The sequence below is a fragment of the Platichthys flesus genome, chromosome 9 (genome assembly GCF_949316205.1).
Source record: "Platichthys flesus chromosome 9, fPlaFle2.1, whole genome shotgun sequence".
NCBI lineage: Eukaryota > Metazoa > Chordata > Actinopteri > Pleuronectiformes > Pleuronectidae > Platichthys > Platichthys flesus.
In genome coordinates this window covers 25928951-25940820 of record NC_084953.1, presented here as the reverse complement: position 1 = coordinate 25940820, position 11870 = coordinate 25928951, and positions in this window count along the sequence as shown.

Here is an 11870-nt window from a genome sequence, read left to right as displayed (position 1 = left end):
TAAAGAGCCTAAATAAATTACTGTCCATCATGTTCTGGACAGAAAAATGAATAATAATAAAAGGTAAATAGTAAATCAATACAAAAGTGAATAGGTAACTTAACAAGTGAGTAGCCTACTTACTCCTCTTTTACCAGTGGCATGGTAGCCTACTTATTTCTCTCTTACATTTGCCAGTGACATGGTAGGCCACATAGTTCTATATTACAGTGTTAAGTGTCTCATACAGGTTCACACACATCTTTATGACATAATAATCCTTCCATTTTGGTTCTTGAGACCAAACCACTTAGCAGCCAGTTGAGTTGCCTTTAAGAACAACTGACTTTTAAGATATTTCTGTTGTTAACCGCCTCCTGTGCAGATAGAATATTATTCCTGCAAATGCGAACAGTCTCTCAACCAGAGCTGAAGAGGGGAGGGTTGTGTTAAATTGAACAAAAAGAAGCTTGATAAGGGGGTACTGGTAAAGAGAAAGCAGGTCTTTTCTGGTGTCCTCCAGAAAACGAAGGGTCTCTAACTCAACTTTGCTGTGGCTTGTGATCTCCTGTCTTTCCTGGACTTGGGTTTCTTCAGCTGAGAAAACAAAGAAGTCATCTTCCTCACCATCTTGGAGGTTGGAGGAAGCCGTTTCACTCTCTGCCACCACGCCAAGATCTTCAGCTGAGTGAAGCATAAACCGGTGGATTCACCTTCTTTCTCCTGACAATCGTGGTGGTAGCATTTTGAAGAATGGGTGAACTCGTGAATTGTTTTTTGATTAGTGAAGAAAGTATTTTAAGTATATTCAATACAAATTACTCCACTCTAAATAATTTTGCTACAAATTATATTTGATTTTCTATCGGCCCTATCAAATACAAATGACAAAATACTCAAAGTAATTGAAATACGTATTTCAAATACAAATAATAGAAATACTGCCCATCTCTGAAAACAACAAAAAAGAAAAATGTTGGGACAATGTTGCTTATTGTCGGAGCAACAAGTAAGTATATACCACTGGATCAATGGGTGATATTATTAGCGCTGCCCGGCGCTTCAGCGTCCGGTGTGAACGCTAGGGATCAGCGCAGCGCTTTGGCGTCGCCATCGCGTCCGGTGTGAACTTGGCGTCAGGCAGTCAAGACTTTCTCTTACATTTGTAAGTAAGATGAACTTCATCCACGACGATACCTATTATGTTGGCTTGAAAAACATCGGAGCCTAGCATGTCCATCCACTTCTTGTTCAGCAGCCAGGATTCCGGGCTTCCAAAGAGGAGCTGGCAACGACCGCTGGTAATGTCCACCTCGTCGTGCACGCCGAGTTGCATTGCCGTGATGCCCATTTCGGTCACCTCTTTCACTTGGTCCTCCATGAGTGCGACCAAAGGAGAAACCACAATGACCACTGGGTTTTCATTGTGTCCCATCTTCTTCGCGACCATCAGGGCCAGCTGTAAACTAGTAAACTTTTTCCAAATCCCGTAGGAAGGACGGCAAAAACACAACATTCGATCTACAAATGCCTTGATCGCGTTTCTCTGTTCCTCTTTCAAAATGAATGCTCTGTCGATGTCTTCTAAAACAGACTCAATGGCAGCATCTACACATCTCAGCTCTCCAGCGGCAGGCATGTTTGTTGAAAACGAATTCAACCCATGTGCTCTTTGTTGACGTGGTTGATACGTTACTGTTGATCATCTGTCCATCATCGTATAAGCTCGGTTCGGGCATAGTTTCTAACGGAGCAGTGCCAGACCGAACTTCCCGACCTCAAATGTTGTGGGCGGGACTAAGTTCGTCTGGCATACAGGCTAGCTCCCTTCATCGCTGTCAGACATTTTCTTATGTGTAATACTGCTTCTTCTAATCAATGCTTTAAAAATTTTAATTTTGTTGATGTGTTCAGTTTCACGCAGCATCTATTGCACTTCTGTCCATCCTGGGAGAAGGATCCTCACATGTGGCTTTCGATGTTTTTCACCTGTTGATAGTTTTTCCTAACTCTTGTTGAGGGTTAAAGGGGACATATTATGAAAATTCCACTTTTGTAGTGCTTTTACACGTTAATTTGGGTATCTAGTATGTCTACCGTCCCAAAACTCTGGAAAAAAACAACCCCCGCGATTTGTTGTGGTTCCTCTATCTCAGAAACGATACGCTAGAGTGCATCGAATGGGATTATGACCGAGTCTCGCTACATGGCCTTGGACTCGCGAGCTAACGCTAGCCGGGGAGCCGGGCCCGCGAGCCCGAGTCCCTATGGGCTCCCCCCGGGTAGGGGAGCCCGGCTCCCCGGCTAGCAATCAAAGACCGGGGCACTCAAAACCGGTCAATCTGAGGAGGGCTGTTTTAGACCCTCAACAAGAGTTAGGAAGAACCACAAAAAAAACAAATTTAACAGGGTAAAAAGAACGTAGAAACCTCAGAGAGAGCCACATGTGAGGGATCCCTCTCCCAGGACGGACAGAAGTGCAAAGCATAAAGGAGAAGATGTACAATATGGGCTATACAATTTAAATTGTATTGATTGATTGAGTTTAGGGTCAGGGTTAGATTTAGGTTAGGATAAGAGTTAGGGTCAGGTATTGGTGGTAAGGGACTGCATTATGCCAACGAGTGTCCTCGCTAAGATAGAAGTACAAGGTAACGTGTTTGTGTGGATGTTTGTGCGTGCATGTACATGTGTGTGTGTCTGTGTGTAATGTATCTAAGTAACGTATCTGACCCAGGGAAGGGCGTGGTAGCAGTAATTCTCAATGATCATCATGTGGTGTACCTGTAGACCTCCACCAATCAGTGCAGATGTTGGACAGATGAAAGATGATGTAAAGCAGAGGGTAGGGGATTTGCTACATTTATGGAGGACAAAATGAATTGTTATTGGTATTTGTTTTTTGTGTGTACACAGAACAGAAGGTGATATACTTTAATAATTTTTGCATGACCACTTTGTTTGATTAATATATGTTTCTTTTAAATGTTTATGAACAATAGGGCAAAGACCATGAGTTACAAAAATTTTATTTATTTTTATGTTTCATGTTTCTTTCTGCTTTAGAGGCTGAGAAAGTTTAGTGGAAATCAATTTTTTCAGAATTAGAAGGTTTTTTTTAAGCAGCGCTCAGCTTTAGAATGCTAGTTTTAGAGGGATACAGGTTATTATCAAGAGGTACAATGGATGGATACAATACTCCTCATGTGCAACTCAATACTTTGAGAAAAAAATGTTTCCTTCATTTACAAATCCCAGTTAAGAGAAACCTGCATACAGTAATGTAAACTTAACAAGTGAGGCAGCGGAGTTGATGAGAATAAATGGAACATTGTATTTCAGAATTCCAAACTGTCTGAACCCCTTCATACCTTATGACTTAAAAAATTATGCAGACAAAATGGTAATGAACAACAATTATCCTTATTAGACCTGTTCTCTTGTTTAATTTACATGGAGATCTTGTCTCATGCAGCCAACAGAAGCTACAGATATTGAAGGAACCCCAAAAAATGTATAAACCTCCACACAGATGTGGCACATATCAGTTATTCTGGGAAATGCATATCATAATGAGTCATAACTGATTTTTGTTGAACAACTTGCACCAATCACAAATTGAAATTGTCACTGGACAGACATGAGCATATGTTCACAGATGAGACAGACATTAAGGCAGAAAAGACAGAAAGAGGTATTATCTCTTAAATCATCCCTAAAGATTATAAACTTGAAGCAGTCTGTCAGGAAGTTACAGTGGTGGAAAGATGTGACACTGAATAAATGTCCTCCCGCAGCACAGCTTGCATCACATAAATATAACTGATATTTTGATCTGTTCCATATGGAGGCAGATGATTTTCAGCTCTGGGAAATTAGGGCCCTTAACACCAGGGGAACATCCATCTGCCCAGTCAGAGCAACAACGAGCCTGACAGGCCAAGATAACTTCTCTCTCACTGCTCTAAGAGTGTGCTGGATGAAGTAAGATCTTTACTGTGTTCTCACTGCCCCGGTTAACACTGTTAAAATGTTGTTTTCTTCCTGCTGCATTTTTTACTTGCCTCTCAGTATGGTAGCACACTTTCCATTCTATCAAGTGGAGTCCACTTTTATCATGTGAGAAGACATAATGCATATGTATTTTGACACATTTTACACTAAGGCCCGAAGCATTTTCAAAGTTGAAGCTTGACATGTGCTCATTTCAGTCCAGATGACATGAGCAATTGCAACATGTGATGAGCCACCAAATACTTTCAGCATTTAACTCTTTTTTTTTTATTTCTGTTTGTGTATGAATTTAGCAAGTACACACAAAAACAGATACTGCAAATCATATCCATGTCATTCTTAACGATGTATGGCTGAAATGAAAACTATGACTTCACTTGTTTACCTTTATACTAGTGGAAGGTAATCTTCATATTTTAAAGGTCTTCGCATGTCCATGATTTAAGGCTTTTACTAACTCTTACATACTGCGTTTTATCACTGCTTACTTTATTTACATCATGCTGCTGAGGATATGACAACAATTACAATATGCCGAGCAGTGGGTTGGATGATGAGGTGAATGAATGAATGAAAAGATAAAGCGACTTCTCATGTGACTTCTAATCAGCAACAAATAAAATCACAACAAACATAAATCTTTAAGACCTTGAATAAAAATAAAGATAAGCTCAATTTAATGGGTTTATGTGAAGAAGTGTGTGTGAGATATTCCTTTTTATATGTGCTGATTTGCACCACTGTATAATTAAGACACACATAGTAAACATTTCTTCACCATAGCACCATGCAGCAACATTTAACTCCCCCCCCCCCCCCCCACACACACACACTGACAAACTTTAACAATGTGTCCCCTTTAATAACAGATGCCTGCAGAAGTGCTCCCTCCACTCAACTGCTACTATGTCTCTGCGGCATCTTGTGTGTGTGTGTGTGTGTGTGTGTGTGTGTGGCACCAGCAGGGACCTTGGGGGTCTTGCCTCAGGCCACATGATAACTCCTCATCATAAGTGATCTCTCAGTAATAGTAGGCCTCATAGCAGCTAATGGCAGCATCTCTCTAATGAGGTCTCCAATGATCCAAGTCCACAAAGCTATTTTTAGGAAACTGTGGTCTCTCTGCCACCCGCCTCCACGCTCGTCTCTGTCTTTTACAAGGTGCCATTAGTTGAGGTTGAGCCTGTGAGGTGAGTGTGGCCGGGTTAGAAGTTGATCTGGGCTCATGATGATGAAAAGGCCGGTGCTAATTTAAGGCAGCGTCTCTGGCTTGGGGTTCACAATAAGGGCTGGTAAAAGTCTGTGGTTCAGCGCTCAACAACTGACTCTGGAGTTTATTATTACACTCACAGGAAACCAAGACAGCAAGACAATGACTGCCCTGTCAACCAGTCTCCTGAACAAAACCTACTTACGAAATCCTGTCAGTACAAAAGCTGTATGACCACAGCTTCAAGTTTAGTTTCCGGTTTATTACAACTTTTACTACTTGTCTTTTGGCAGTTTTGTCCAATATTTCTGTAAGTAGTTTTGAAAATTCTGTTGTAATTGCTGAGATTTGGAAACGTACTGCAATTTCACCAATCACTTATGTTGTTGTCTCTTCTAAGGACATTTGTTTCCAACCTGCCTGACAGCTTTTATTTGATTCATCATAACCACATTTCTCTTATTTAGAGTTTTCTCTGTTTTCTCAGATTCCCTCCAAATCCGTGTGTTCAAGGCCTGTTCACTTTTCACTATTCACTACTTCACTACTTTTCACACTTCACTATTTGGAATCAAAACATGATATTTATATAATGCGGAGAATGTTTGCCAAAGAATTGGCAAATATTTAGTGGAGAAATACATCCTAAAATGTTCTTGAACTGCATAGTTTGTATAAGAGAATTGTAACTGGAGTAATATATGTAATTACTTAGCAAAGCTGCTGTATAAACACTGACATAAAAGATATGCAGCGTGACACATCATCCCTGCAATAAATCCTGCCTATGTTTGAAGTTTATAATGTTGTATAATGCTTTTGTTGTGTTGATTCAACATTGTGATGCTTTTGGAAGATATAATACTGCTGTTGACTTTTGTTGCATTACACCAAGGAGTTCTGCTCTATCTGATATAAATATAACTACACCATTTATCAGCCCCATAAAAATTTGACTGAGGTTGTTAAACCCTGAGGTGTTGATCTATTTGTTACTCAGCCAGTGTCCGCAGGTCTGGTACAGCCACTGCATAGGGTTTTTAAATCAATACAGCCATAACAAAAATACTAAGCAGATGTAACCCCAGTTATAAGCAATATGGACAGCATGACTGGTTAGTATTTACACCTGTAAGATCACATTTATGAAAGAAAGGGCTAGTGTATTTTGTGCTAAAAAGCAATAAAAAGGGAAAATCTGTTACAATGAAGTTTTGGTTGGAAAAAACTAATATGAACTATCCCTCCATCCCTTGATGTTTATTACTTTGAACTTATTAGAAATTGAGCACAATCATTTCAGTCACAAAACCCAATGACCAGATAAAGTATCCACGTCAGTCTACATAAGCCCATTAATCCAGTCTATTCATGCTAGCCTGTACGACACATGTCGCAGAGTTATACTGTGTGTGTTGCAAATCTATTTTTAATACTTGTTATATCTATACCGTGTCTGCCTGTCTTTGGTCCACACACATTGTAGTGTCTCTTTTCGTTGCTGAATGGATGGCTACTTTGGGACCGGGCCTGTGGATGGCTGCTGACAGACCTTTTGGAGCTTGATGATGGTCAATCTCATCCTCCTCTTCATACTCACTGTTAGACTCTGCATTGACAGAAATGTGATTATCATATTCTGAAAAATCTTCCTCTTTATCATCTTCTAACGCTTCTCTCTCTTTAAATTACATCCTCCAAAAAAATTGATACATGTATTGTAAGACTGCTGTGTTAGGCTGCTTTAGTTTACATAAAATACAACCTGAAGTTCAGATGAAGTAAAAAATGTTGGTTTACGCAGGTCAAAGTTAAAAATCCACCCACACCTTTTGATTAAAAACGTGCACTCTCTGGTGCTCAACACAAAAACAAGAACCTTTATGAACTCTCTGCTCTCAACGGCATAATCACATGACCATCACATAACTCGACCGTGGGAACAATAGCGGACACACAATGATACATTATCTATCTCCGGCAACATCTATGCAATTTAGTCATATGAAGCTAAAACATTGAATGCAAATCAAGTCTGGGAGAATATGTGAGTGGAACAGTTTGATTGGTCTTCGAGTCTGCATCTGTTATTGGGTTGCCACCGTTAAGAGTGACCCAGTGGACACTGGTTCTATACTGTAAAATATGATAACCTCAACATTACAGAGCTCTGCTCCATCCCAAACTCTCAGTGCGGCTCTATAGATCTATACTGACAGAGGGGAATCTTGTATTTCCAAAGCTTTCATCAAATAAAAACAAATGTCTAAATGACATCAGTGGACTTTGAAAGGTTTCATAAACATCAGGTTCTAAACTGAGCAAGGGCCAGACAGTTCTGTCCGTTTCATTTCAAACACTGTGGTTACATCGACTTATGTGTCCGTGTTTTGGTTCATCTGACTCCTATCTCTCCCCTCTCCTCTCTCTCTCTGTCTACATGTTGTCTCAACCTCTCCTTTCACCTACTCTCTACACATTGAAGATTTTCTACACAATTACTGAACCTACCTAATTCAGTTCACCTGGAGATCTTGGTGACCTCCTTTGAAACCTTTTAGATTTTTTATGTAATCAGGAAGGTTGAAATCTTCTTGCTCTCTTTGAGGTTTCTGTTATATTGGTTTCTGTTATATTCACCGTTCTACCACTGGGCGGTACTTTTTTCTCACCCTATTCCAGGGTTAAAGACAGAGGATGTGGAACCTTGTACAGATTGTTTAGCCCCATGTGGAAAATTGTGATTTATGGGCTCTGCAAATACAATTTGATTCAACTTTTATGCAACTGCTTTTAAGTATTTGGTGTGTAGACTTTACTGATATCCAGAGGTGAAGTTGTAGATTGCAACCAACTGAATACCCCTCCCCTCACTCTCCCCTTCCAAATGGGAAGGAGAACCGACAGTGGCCATTTGGTAATATAAAGAAGATAAGAGAAGGCCCTCAAAGAACCAGAATTTGGTTTGTCACTTCTGGGCTACTGTAGAAACATGGATATCATGTAAATGCTCATTCTTGGGTTATGAGAACACAATTCTTAGTTCCAGGAGATTGTACAAAAATGAAAATTATACAACATTTCTGCAAATAGACCCCCCGAAATTCTACATACTGGTCCAATGATATTTTTTTACTAAATTGTTGCGTCCCATCCGTACTGCACTGTGTGGGGTCTAGCTGCACTCGGTGTTGTGTCTTTTTCTTCGATTGTGTACTCAAAGTTTTTATGTTGAGCACTTAGTGGTGCCAAATCCTGAGATACACCAAAGCCCGATCTAAATAGAAAAGGATTAATTCAATAGTAAAGAGACACAGTGTGTCTGAGTGTGTGTGTGTGTGTGTATCTACTGATTTGATTCTAAGCATCAGTCTTTCATTATCACTGTTGTTTCTGCAATGCTTTGATGCTAACAGTGTTTATTACACACTAATGTTTTCTCCTGCTCCGCTCCCACGCTGCGTTTGTCTCTATTCCTTTTACAACATCGCCCTCCTGTGGCATCACATCCTGTGGCATCACTAGGAACTATGACTCCTCTGAACATTTTACAGTTTTTCTCCATTGCTTTTGCTCATTTCACGAAACAGATATCACATTCTCAGAGCTCTAAGTGCAATTGGCAAAATAGCCCATATGGTTCAGCACAACTACATAGATCACCTTCAAAAGGTCATATCTCACTATGCCAAATGTTATTTTTTATGTGCTTATTGTTTGACAGTATATTGTGCTGAGGGGGGCCTAAAAATTGTTCTTTGCCCAGGGCCTCCAATTAGCCAGAACCGCCCCTGTGGATGCCAGAGGTCGTGAATTAGGGAATCTCAAACTTGTGACTGATAGGACCCTACCTTCTTTGTCCTCTGCTTCCAAGAGGGGCAGGCCACAGTGGGCCCTCATCAGATAGTATTTACCGCTCTGAAGTTCACCAGGACACAGTGGTGAAGTTCAAACAATATTGGAAATAATAAAAAACATTATGGGTTTAGGACAGAAAGCAAAACTGAGCAATACACATTACTGTCGTTGGAAAAATTATCAAGGATTTGATCGACAAAACAATTTCAACGTTCTCTGTGATCAAGCTGATGTTGCCCACAGTCTTAATTTTAGGTGACTCAGCTTAAGGAACGTGTATCCCTAGATTATTGGCTGACTTCCTCTTAAACTGGCGAATAATCTGTTATATATAATAACAGATACATATATACACTACCGTTCAAAAGTTTGGGGTCACAAAGAAATGTCCTTATTTTTCAAAGAAAAGCACTGTTTTTTTCAATGATGATAACATTAAATTAATCAGAAATTCACTCAATACATTGTTAATGTGGTAAATTAATATTCTATGTGGAAACATCTGTTTTTTAATGAAATATCTACATAGGCGTATAGAGGCCCATTTCCACCAACTATCACTCCAGTGCTCTAATGGTACATTGTGTTTGCTAATCACCTTAGAAGACTAATGGATGATAAGAAAACCCTTGAAAACCCTTGTGCATGTTTGTTAGCACAGTTAAAAACTGTTTAGCTGGTGAGAGAAGCTATACAACTGGCCTTCCTTTGATCTAGTTGAGTATCTGGAGCATCACATTTGTGGGTTCCATTATACTCTCAAAATGGCCAGAGAAAGAGAACTTTCATTTGAAACTCCCCAGTCTATTCTTGTTCTTAGAATTTAAGGCTATTCCATGCGAGAAATTGCGAAGAAACTGATAATTTCCTACAACAGTGTGAACTACTCCCTTCAGAGAACAGCACAAACGGGCTCTAACCAGAATAGAAAGAGAAGTGGGAGGCCCTGGTGCACAACTCAGCAAGAAGACAAGTATATTAGATTCTCTAGTTTGAGAAAATAGACGCCTCACAGGTCCTCAACTGGCAGCTTCTTTAAATGGTACCCGCACAACGCCAGTGTCAACGTCTAAAGTGAAGAGGCGACTAAGGGATGCTGGCCTTCTAGGCAGAGTGGCAAAGAAAAAGCCATATCTGAGACTGGCCACTAAAAAGAAAAGATTGATATGGGCAAAAGAACAAAGACATTGGACAGAGGAAGATTGGAAAAAATCAGAGTTTGAGGTGTCTGGATCACACAGAAGAACATTTGTGAGACCCAGAACAGGTGAAAATATGCTGGAAGAGTGCCTGATGCCATCTGTCAAGTGTGGTGGAGGTAATGTGATGGTCTGTGGCTGCTTTGGTGCTGGTAAAGTGGGACATTTGTACAAAAGGGATTTTAAATAAGGAAGGCTATCACTCCATTTTGCATCGCCATGCATACCTCGTGAACAGCGCTTGATTGGAGCCAATTTCCTCCTACAAAAGGACAATGACCCAAAGCACATCTCCACATGATGCAAGAGCTATTCAGGAAGAAGCAGGCAGCTGGTATGCTGTCTGTAATGGAGGTGCCAGCGCAGTCACCAGATCTCAACCCCATTGAGCTGTTGTGAGAGCAGCTTGACCGTATGGTACACAAGAAGTGCCCATCAAGCCAATCCAACTTGGGAGGTGCTTTAGGAAGTGTGGGGTGATATTTCTACAGATTACCTTTAACAAACTAACAACTAGAATGCCAAAGGTCTGCAATGCTGTAATTGCTGCAATTGTAATTGAGCATTCTTTTACGAAGAAAAGATGGAAGAACAGAATTATTATTTCAAATAAAAATCATTATTTCTAACCTTGTCAATGTCTTGACTATATTTTCTATTTATTTTGCAACTCATTCGATAAATAAAAGTGTGACTTTTCATGGAAAACACGAAATTGTCTTGGTGACCCCAAACTTTTGAACGGTAGTGTAAATATATATTTGTCATTCAGCAATTATTTTGATGAACATCATTTATAAATATCTCTCTTAATGCTCTATATGTTTGACCACTGATTGTATCTAAATGTCTCCACTTCTTCCCACTGTACAAAAAGTTAACATAAATATTCCGGATAAGGGTGACGACACTAATGACTTGTGAGGTGCCATCATTCACAGGTTGTGCCGTAGCGATCAGTGAGTGGAGCCACAGTATCCAAGTCCAGCCCTTCCGCCTGCCAAACCAATCTTGAGTCAGTCTAAGTGGTCAATCATTACATCTCCGCCTATTTTTAAAGCATTAAATAACTCCATACAATCCCTTATCAGACACGTGAACATTTGAGCTTAGCGTGATAACAATGACCTGATGTGACCAAAATCATCTCTGGTAAAATGTATTTGAAGTGAAGGGGTTTTCATTCTTCATCTTCATGGAGTTAGGGTTGATGATGTTTGCTGCAGCAAGCCTCCAGGCATCACTGATGGGAGCTGTCAGGCCTTCATCTTGATGAACAGTCATCAGTTTGACCCCCTGAAGAGAAGATTTGAGGTGATGTACTTGATTGTGCAGTGTGGGTGTTTCTCAAAGATTGACTCGATACACTCATGTTGAATAATGCAACTTGATACTGAACTATTTGAAATCACTTCTCAATGAAAAGATGCAAATTCAGATGTCTGACAGCAGCATGAGAACAACTCAGTTCTGAGTTCAGTTTTGTTGTCTGCCAACTAAAACCGGAATAATAAGAGATTCAGCTTAATACTTTCCAAGTGTTTTGTGTGAATAGAGATCATCAGCGTACAAACGCTTTTTTCTGCTTTGTAAAGTGCCTTGAGATAATG